General features: G+C 45.8%; 1 protein-coding gene across 3 annotated transcripts in view; it reads right to left on the minus strand.

Moving 5' to 3' along the window:
* The window catches only part of LOC143220468 (uncharacterized), an 89,263-nt gene that overhangs the window by 47,647 nt on the left and 31,217 nt on the right, over nucleotides 1-10,399 (minus strand). The window lies entirely within an intron of this gene.

Consider the following 10,399-nt stretch of genomic DNA (forward strand, 5'->3'; position numbering starts at 1 on the left):
GTTGACGTCAATTAGGCATTCTACGAAATATAGGTATACAAACTGTAACGCAATTTGTGGTTTGTTACTCGTAAACTTAGTGTAACAAAAATATGTCTTGCTATCGCAGTATTGTTGACGCCAATTAGGCATTCTGCGAAAAGTATGATATGTATGTATAACGCAATTTGTGGTCTGTTACTCGTAAGCTTAGCGTAACAGAAATATGTCTCTCCCTGTCAGAAACGTATCCAAATGAAGTCGTGACGTCCAAATTGCCTCAACCAGGATCATATTATCATATCTCCTGAACCGAAAAAATATACTGCGGCAGCCTGCTTGGAAAATGAATAGGATTCCCACACTGTGAGCATTAGCCTAAATAATTTTTTACCGGAACACGATTTTCCGAACTTTGTAGCCCGAACGAATAATTTTGATGACGATCGCTAGGTAGAAAAAGCGACCGACTGTGCAGCGTGATTATCAGAATTTATAATGCCGGTGTGGGGCTTAACTTATGAAACCGCATGTTAAGTATTAACAGCCGACGTATTCGACGAGGCGCGTGTGTCCAGACTGACGCGCAGACATCACACGTGTGGCCCCTTGAGAAGAATTCCAACGATTCTCAAATGTTTACCCTCAATTTGCCTACTAATTAATGGGTCTCCTCAGCCCCCTAATATTTCCAGGCCGGACGGGGGAATCGTTCTCCGGCATGCTTCGCGCTACTTTCCCCGTCATCGTGAAAAATTCTGGTGGCTCGGTGGAATCGGTGAAGAGATAAATGAACCCCGTGAACTCGAGATTCGACGGTTACGTGATCTCGTAACTCCGGGACCAGTACGAGAGACCATGTGTCGGGTCTCTCGACCACGAAAGAAATGTGACGGTTATGGGGATTACGATCCACGGTGTGCGCTCGCATGTAAATCATTCGACGTGCACGGAAAAAAATGGAACGTTTAAATGCAAGCCACGCTCTCTCCTCGGGCTTATTTGGAAATCTTCGGGTTGTCCTCGAGTCGGGTTCTCAAGTGGTTCCTAGAAAGAGCAGATGGGTCCACGAGGAAACACGGCAGCAAACTGCAATCATCTGTTGCCACGCACTGGGCGACGCGACGATGTGCAGCCTTGTTCTAGTTCTAATTATTGGGGCGTAATATGTATAAATACGTTCGGTCGTGTTCCCTATCTTGAGGACAGGATTCGATGCTGCGAATCAAGATTGACAATCCCTTTCAGTGACATCAAGAAAAAACAAGAAAGATAAAGGGAGTCTGAAAAAGAAGGGCAGACAACCAGCCGGAGCGTGGTTATTGAAACATCAAAGGGAACGTCGACGATTTGTAGCCTCGCGGCGGGAATCAACGTGAAATTCCGTGGGCGAGCAGTCATCCGACTCACTCTGATGATCCGAGTCGGCACGGTACGAGAGCACGTGGTCGGCAGAAGGGTGCTGACCCCTCGCAACAGGGGTGCACAGCAGGGTGCCGTTCTCCTCGCGGTCTTACCTTGCTCAGAGTTTCCGACCCGATGGATTCTGTTTCCTAGACGTACCGTTCTGGACAACAGCGGATCGGGTAGGTAGTACATACATACATGTATGTATGTACCAGGTTGTATGTCAACGCATCGCGAAGACGGCCTTCTTTGAGCCGTTCCGCCCGGTCTGTGCATCCCTTTCTTCTCGCCGAAGCTACCGCTGTTGGTCGCGTGCTTCTAACTTCGACAGACTGCTTCGTAAATCTTCTCGTAAAAATACAGCACAGAGTGGATCTTTTAAATAATCAAAAAAAAATTTCATTTGATTCTAAACTGGAGCACATTGGATTACAAGTAATTTATGCAGAGTGCTTTTAAGAAAAATATACGGATTTAGATAAGCTGAGATTTCTCGCGAGACTGGATCACAGACGAATAAGGAAACGGCTTCCTCGTGAGAATCGACTTGTTCGAATTTTCTCGGGACTGTTAAACAGGAATAAACGTCCGAGAGCCGGTCACGTAACGCGAGGTTATTTCTACTAAAGCTACGAAATTTACAAAACGCGAGCACCTGAAGCGCGTGAGCCAGGTTTCAAGTTTCTGGTGCCATTTAATGGCGCGACTTACCAATAGCAACGCGCAAGTTCCAGACGCGGGTATTTGCATACCGAGTTAGCGACATTCCAAGCAAAGTTGCATAGCCGCCACACCGGGGGACTGCGATTGTTGCAAAAAACCATCTGGCGCTGATTAAGGCAGCATTACGATTCAATTAGCACGTTTCCACCCTTTTCAGCTTGAAGTGCAAATCGTATCAGGAAAGACGGCAACAGTGTTGCTAAATGCAGGGGAAACTACTCTACGGAGCATTAGGACAAATGTGTGAATTTTCTTCGAGTGAACCATATTCTCCAAACCAGTTGGAGAAGGTTCTTCCATTCAGTGGAATTTAGTTTGACGAGGAAAAGACATTTTTCTTTGTGTAAAATTTGGCTGCACAGAATTTTAATTATATCTTTATGGAGGATTGATATTTCCAAATTAGGTACTTCCATTTAGTGGAATCGGCAGAAAGATTTAGTTCGACGAAGAAAAGACATTTTTCTTTGTGTAAAATTTGGCTGCACAGAATTTTAACACTACCTACCGGTAGCCTATATTATGTAATAGGATTTTCAATAATTGCGCGCTGTACCAAAAGAAAGCAAAGAAATTTTCTTTTACGTTGCAATCTTAAATGAACTATTAGGTGACGATATTGTAGGTGATGTTGTTAGTTCTCATTGAAAGTTGCTGTTGCCATTGAAGGTTCCGTTAAAAAGCGTTTAGCCATGTACCATAGATTTCTTAAAATTATGCAATAATCACCGGTCGGTAATGTGTTAATTTGTATCTTCATGGAGGATTGCTATTTCCAAATTAGGAAGCTACAAAAAGGTGCTACGGTACCAGTCCGTGATTAAAGCGAACTCGACTTCCTCCGTTGTCAGTGGCAGAGCAATTTCTGCTGGCTGGTTTCATGCCACCGTGACAAGTCGTCAAATGAAATTAAACATTAGATTTAATCAATGATCTTACACGCGTCCGACTCCCTTTGTTCCGCGGTAAGTGGAGTCGACGTATCCTTTGTAATCCGAAGACAAGGACACCATTTATGGCGGCGTACAATTTCGAAACCAGTTCGACGTTCCTACTGGCAATCAGTCGCCCGAAGGAATTAACGAGCGTAACCAATCGATGACGCCAGTTTATTTACTCGGATTTTTTTCGTTCGGCTCGTTGACAGGACGCTTACGCGTTTCGTTGCACGGAAAACGTTGTTTATAAGCATGACTCGCTCTCGGATCCTGTCTTATCGCGCCAGCCAATCGTATCGATGGACGAGGCGGCATCGACGAGTCGGCTTCGTTCCCGATTCACGCCTCCATTTCGAACGTCAATGAAATATTGAAAATCATACAATTCACGCACAGAAGACGTAGAAAGTTGAAAGGGCCGAGCCGATTAGGATGATCAAAACTGCCCTTCGAGAAAGTCGACCAAGAAAAACCTCTCCGAGTAAAATGTCAGCTCTCTGGCTTGTTCGCGAGGGTAGTTACAGGGTAGATTTCGCGTTCTAAAATTCTAAAAAAAATACACATCACATATTTGGATCCCAAGGCGCATTTTACAGAATTTTCTGTTGCAAACTATGCTCGTAAAAGAAAAAGAGATTCGGTTTTTATTGTTTTGCAATTGGTGCAATCATCCACCGATCCACGGTGCATACCGATTACAAAGCGTATCGGAGTGTGACCGTGTCCCGCGTATTTCTGGCGCCATTCGACTGGTTAGGGGCTAGTCGACAGGCTCTCTCGTTCGTCGTTGCGGCCGCGTGTTTGCTCGACAGGTTAGCGAAATTCCAGCGGAGGGAACGTAGCGTCGCCGCCGCGCCGCCGCGCCGCCCTATCCATTTGCGTTTCTCGTGCGCACGACAAAGCATTGGCTCTCTCGGCCGAGCACCTTTCCGTTCGGCGCGCTTTAAATCGATCTAGCCAATCGTCGTCCGGTCCCGGAGCGCGAAATCGATTAACGTCGGGGCACGCTTCGGCTTTCGATTTCGATTTCGGGGCCAGTCCCGAACGGGCCCCGTTCCCGGAACACAGGCTGCGTGCCTCGATATCGAAAGATTGGATCTAGCCGCCGCGCCGCCCGTTAACCGCCTCGAGAACTCGATCGTCCGCTATTCTCGATTTTACGAGGCCTCGATCCCCCGCCCCCGATCGTCGCAATCTGTATCGCGAATAAATAAAACAATCGATAAAAAATCCGACACCGTCGCGTCGCGTCGTCGCCGGGGACCCATCACATCCGTAACGAAGCATAATCTCGACGGGAGTTATGCCCGTCATAAATGCGCCCTAGTCCGCGACCGGCTTACGAACAAGCTCCGAGATTTTTCAGTGAAATTCCCGAGGTTGCCTTCGGCCAATTGTCGGTTTATTCCTCGGCGATCTACGACGAGATATCTCGTCGCGAGACCCGCGGAAATTCCAGCCCTCTACCGCCAATTACCCCGCTGATCTCTTGGCATAACGAATCAATTACGCCGCGTTATTTATCGCCGCACACCGATACGGACCAGATACCGGAGAGATATGTCTCGCGACCCGGGTTCTCAGGGTTATTGGCACCGTTCTTTCGTTTCTTCATTTTTTTTCATCTCCGCTCGATGGAAAATAAAACGCGCGACGTTTTGACACGGAACGACGATTTACAGCGCACCGAACGTGTTCTCGCAAGATTAACGGAACCGAGTGGAACTATCAAAATAACATGCGGAGAAATAAAATCGAAGCGTCCCGGTTTGTAGGTTTCCGATTAGTTTCCGTGCAGCTACGACCGAGACCAAATCAAGTTGTGCGCAGGCGGGTAAAAGCGCGTTTCTTACCATTCCGCGATTATTGGACCGCTCAAATGAGAAACGAGTGTTCCATGTTTACCAGTCGTAAACGATCCGGCAAACCGAACGCCACTTTGGAATCCTTTGGCTACTTTTCCGTACTTTACGCGAGATTCTTTCTTAACCCGGCTAAAAGCGTTTCGATGCGGATATGAATATGTACGGATGCGGCAGGTAGCATCGCGATGACTGGTCTGATAACTACATACATAGTATCTTTAATTAGTATGTAGACTGCGATCCTTATGCAAAACAAAATTTGCTATAGGAGCTAAGTAAAAATATATTTTGCTCATTAATCATTTTGATATGGTCAAAATAGAATAAATTTTTCTATGTCTATTATATTATTTCTGTTTTTTCCAAAATTACAACAACATATTTAATTTACAGACACGATTCAAATAAATCTTGAAAAAGATCCAAACTGGGATCGAAACGTTGATTTTGTTTGACAATTAGCAAAGTTGCTTTATAATTCGTAATAAACGAACGAATTTCACCTACTCAGTTTTGTCATAAATGCATCAAATCCGTAGTCTGTTAATTAGTTATAGATTTCTATATGCTATGAAGTACACGTTCGTTATTTTAACAAAAATTTGATAAATAAATGAACTTTGAGAAAAAGTTATCTACACTGCCGATCTCCGGCTGTCGATAAGAGACGCGCAACGAGATCAAGGGAGGAATTCATCGAGAATTACTGTCACTATGTCGATATTACGTTCGGCTAATCCGAGTTTGAAAAATCCCGGTGTGTCGATCAGCGAATCGGTTTAATCCGCGAGCAGAGAGTCGTGCACGGTGGTTCCTTTTGTTCGTCGGACGCGATGCCTGGCTCGATCTCGTTCCAAGGCTCGTTATGCTCTACGATTTGTCTCTCGACCGGCGTTACCCCGGCAGCCGTGATTGCTTCCGTGGATTAAGCAGCGTGACTAGTCGGATTTCCCGTGGTGGAATTCGAACGACCGCCACAAGGGCCGGTGATCTGTGTTCGAGGTTCATCTGGGATCATCTTAGTCTCCTTTTAACTCACGGTTGAAAGATCGGTATCCGTTGCTATTCGGCAGAGAATAGGCGCAAAAGGCTAGCAGCAACAGATCCGATTTTCCAGGGTCATGCTGAAATCGAAGCAGATCGGCTGATCCCACGGGAGGTTCCGTCGATGTCTCTTTAAATGCGAGACTCGACAAAGGCCGAGCACCTCTGCCTCCTGGGTACGCGGTAAATTGAAGGCCCCACCGTAAACACGCTTGCACAACGCCAGGATTCAGATAATTTACGGGTCACGATACACTCGCCGAAGACTCTCCGATTTCTGGCCGCACATGTTGCTTCAGCGTCTTTTCTCACGCGGCGCGCGTTCACCGACTTGTTTGTTTATCCGCCGGGGTTGCACTTAACCGCGCGATGAGTTGCGTTTTCCCAATACAGAAAAAATGCTTCGATCCACTTAGAATCCCAGAAGCTTGCTTCGGAGTTGAAACGATCGTGGCAGCCATTAATCAGAAATACGTTTGTTAAATCACGCATGTTTGCCTCGATCATTCATCATAATAATCGATAGCTCGGTAGATGTGTGACCGATCCTTATTTATTCGAATACCTGCGCAACTATGCACAATGCTGCAGTTATAGCTCGACTATGTACACATAATTTATCACCACTCTGTTATTTCAACTATGTAGCATGTTCAGGCACAATAGAAACAAGCCAATTAGCAGCAGTTCGCAGGAACAATTTGAACCATGCAATTGCTACTAACATTCCAACTAGACTAGCTATTTTGAAATTCTTTCTCTCTTTCTCTCTCCTATTCAGCTCTGATTCCGTACAATAAATTTCTTTTCATCTAGACAAATGTAACGACTATCTAGACCATCTAGACAAATAACGACTCCATAAATGTCTCGACATAAGAAAAAGATCGTACGTAATTAAAAAAAAAATATGTAATAAGAATTTAAGGTTGGAATTCGTTTAAAAATGAAGCAAACGGTTCGGTAACCGTAACAGGGGTATAAAAATCGAATCAGGGGAGATCAGGTATGCAAGGATTACCTAAATAAAAAGCCCGTTCGGCGCCACGGCCAGTTCGGCGCCTGCTTTCATCCTCGCCCCAGGAATTTATCGTGACGTCACAATAAGATATAGAATTTATTGACACCGAGCGAAGACGTTTCCTCCCTTTTGGTTCACTTTCAGAATTCGGTTCGTGACAGGACACCGTCTTGTATCTCCGGCCGAAAAAGAGCATTCAATTTGTACACCGGCCCGTGAATCTGCTCATTTGAATACTAAATTTATCTAACGTTCCCCGATAATGGTTGAAAGCTAGCAAGACGACTGTCCGGTCGGACGAAAAACTAGCTTGAATCGTTTCTACCGCCGATACGGGAGTACATAATTGAAATAATCGACGCGACGGGACGTTTCGGAGATCGAGACAAGCTCGTACACGTTAGTGTGAATCAATTTGATTGCATTTTTATGAATTGGTCGGTCGACGAGCGATTTAAGGCGTCGCATTTCATCCGGCGAGCACGTGAAAATTCGTCCCGTCAAGTTTGCTTCGTAATCGGCGCGAAATCGAGCCGGGAAACTGAGGGATGGCGTGAGATAGCACGCGCATAAATAAATCGGCCCCCGGCTATTTTCTCCGCGCTGCTTTCTCTCTTATCTTCGCCGAGTATCGACGATACGCGGCGCAGAAAAATCACGTTCGATCGAACCCTCCTCGAATTTACGATATTTCCGACGCTCGATAACATTCGCCGAGCATCGTGTCGCCGAATTATTGTCCGATTCTATTGCTAGTACATACACCGGATAATAAATTCGAATCAATTCCTCTGAGAATTTCAAAACGAGATAATAAAATATACCCTCTACAAGTCCGGCGAACTTTCTGCTATAATCAAAATGTAACTCTGCTCGTTCGAAAATAGAAAATCAACGGAATTAGAGCGTCCCGTTTCTGCATATCGAAACGAACTTTCCGTGCGATCTAATATGATCGCGAGCGAGGCTAATCGGTAGCTGAGCCGCTTTTAATTACTTCCTTGTACAGCAAACAGTTGAAAACAGCTCGAGATCCGTCAGAACCGCGGTTTAACATTTTTTGTATGTTAGTCTGTCGCGCGGACGGTCTTCTCATCGTTTCTCCCGATAGATTAGCATGCTTATTCGCTCGTGCATCGGGTTACACCTGTTTTCTATCGGAGACAAACGCGAGTAACAAGCTCCGAGGAACAGAGAGAGGAGGCCTGGGTAACGAGGAACGTTGCGAAGCGATCCACGGAACGAGCATAATCCCGGGATCGTTTTGACACGCGCAGCTGATTCACCGGTGTTCGAGGAACTGTTACCAAAACGCGACGAACCGGGACTGCTCGGCAGAGTGGACCAGAGAGCCGAAGAGACTCGGCGACGAGACAAGAGAGGCTGTGTATGTATCTGGAGTAATTTACCTGTCGGATTATCGCCGTAGAATCGCGTCTCAATTACCGCACTGTCAACCATTCTGACGCCACGCGGCCAGACGACATCTTATCGGTGAGAGAGCTCTGGCATGCGTGCACGGCGGAACTGTTATAATCGAAACACGGTTTCTCCCTTTCTTTATTTTCTCTTCAACAATTGCCGAGCCGCGCCGAGCGAGCTGACACTGAACAGAATCGATCGATGAACGGAGAACGCTCCGAATCGAATATGTACATCGGTTTTATCGGACCAAATGATTAAGGAATGCTTGTCAAACATCGTTTTCCGCACGATCCCCGTTCAATAAGATTACGTTCGGACGCGTTCGACCGCGTGCAAATCGACCAGGATGAAGAAATGTGAAATTGAAGAGTAGAAATTTATCTCAGTAATTTCTAGACTGCGAATCTTGGAACAGGTTTCAAATAAAAATTTCGCAACTCGGAGAATCGCGTTATTAATGTATAGACTGCGGATGTTCGTGCAAAATAAAAAATGTTTGCATCGATTGCAGGACACAGGAGCCAAATAAAAATTGCATTCTTCTTTTAATTATCCTATTAAGCTGAAATTAATACATTGATGTCCTTAAATATTTTTAACATGTCCTTAGGTGTAAATTGTACGTGCACAGTTTTGTTATAAATGCATAAAATCCGCAGTCTATTCATGTATCACGGATAATGGGGATATATCTTTTCATTCCCGTTTAAAATTGTTTAAACAGCGGTAAGAGTGGAATAATTGCAGAACCGATCGATTCAGCGTGTAACGCTCAGGCTTGCTGCTACGGTGCAACGACTATCGGGGCTGCAGCGACGTATAAATATGAACGCACGCACGCACGCACGCACGCACGCACGCACGCACGCACGCACGCACGCACGCACGCACGCACGCATACACGTTCTTACGAGTGATTTATGCTTTATGCGGCACGACTCTGGTGCACCGTGTATACGTAACCGAGGACCGTAGACAAAATATCAGCCATAAACGGATGATACTAGGAACCCATTGTTCGACTCACGGAAAACGAGATTGATAATATTATCGCTACGGTTCGTGATAGGCAAGAGCTTTTCCTACCTTCGCGTTCGATTCTCTTGGGCGAATGTGATTGCAAGATTCATTTAAAATTCTAGAAACTTTATAGCGAACAACGGAACGATGTATGCACTTTGAATAACTAAGTCCTCGCGTGAGGACTTAATCTAGACTCCATTAATTAAACTTGATTGAAAAAACAGCGAATCCGTTGGTGAACGCAAGATTGATAGTGAACGCTTCACGTGGCAGCAATGTGCAAATTGAAATGTTAAACAGAAATCTGGATTTCATCCTGCAGAAACATGCCCGGTCTAAGGAAAATGGTAAAAAAAAGAATTCATTAAGCTTCGGTGAAGCTTTCAGTTCGCGTTTCGCGCGACTCGTTGGCGAGACAAGATTTACATGTAACGCTCCGCGTGGCAACGGTTGACAAACTGACAGATCAAATAGGAATGTAGATTTGCCAGTAAAAATGTCAACGGACCAACGAATTGATAAGTTGGAGAAGTCGGACATGCGAGAAGTCCGAAAATTGTGTCCAATTATATTTAAAGTCCAGTTTCAGGAGCTGTACCTGTTTCGCGAAAGGTCGAGAGACGCGGCGATTATTCGTAGAGAGTTCGCGGCTGGCAGAAGCGGAGAAACTCGGGCAATAATTAACCGGTGATCGAGCAATAAATCAGGGGCTAGGTTTCGACGCCGTGGGGCAGCCGGACGAGATCCAGACGAGAGCCGGAAGAACGACCGCGGCTGATTTAGCGTCGAGAGCAGAGGAAAAGCCGCGGCGGCCGCCGGCTGGAATTATGCAAGGTGACTGCGGTGTGTTTGTCTAACGATCGAAGGATAAATACGGCCTCCGTGACCAACTACCAATCACCTGGCCGGCGTCGTAGTAAAATTACGCGCGAGCCGAGCGCCGGCTGTCGTTTATTGGCTCGATCGTTGTTCGG

Source organism: Lasioglossum baleicum, chromosome 2 (genome assembly GCF_051020765.1).
Source record: "Lasioglossum baleicum chromosome 2, iyLasBale1, whole genome shotgun sequence".
In the NCBI taxonomy this organism is placed as follows: domain Eukaryota; kingdom Metazoa; phylum Arthropoda; class Insecta; order Hymenoptera; family Halictidae; genus Lasioglossum; species Lasioglossum baleicum.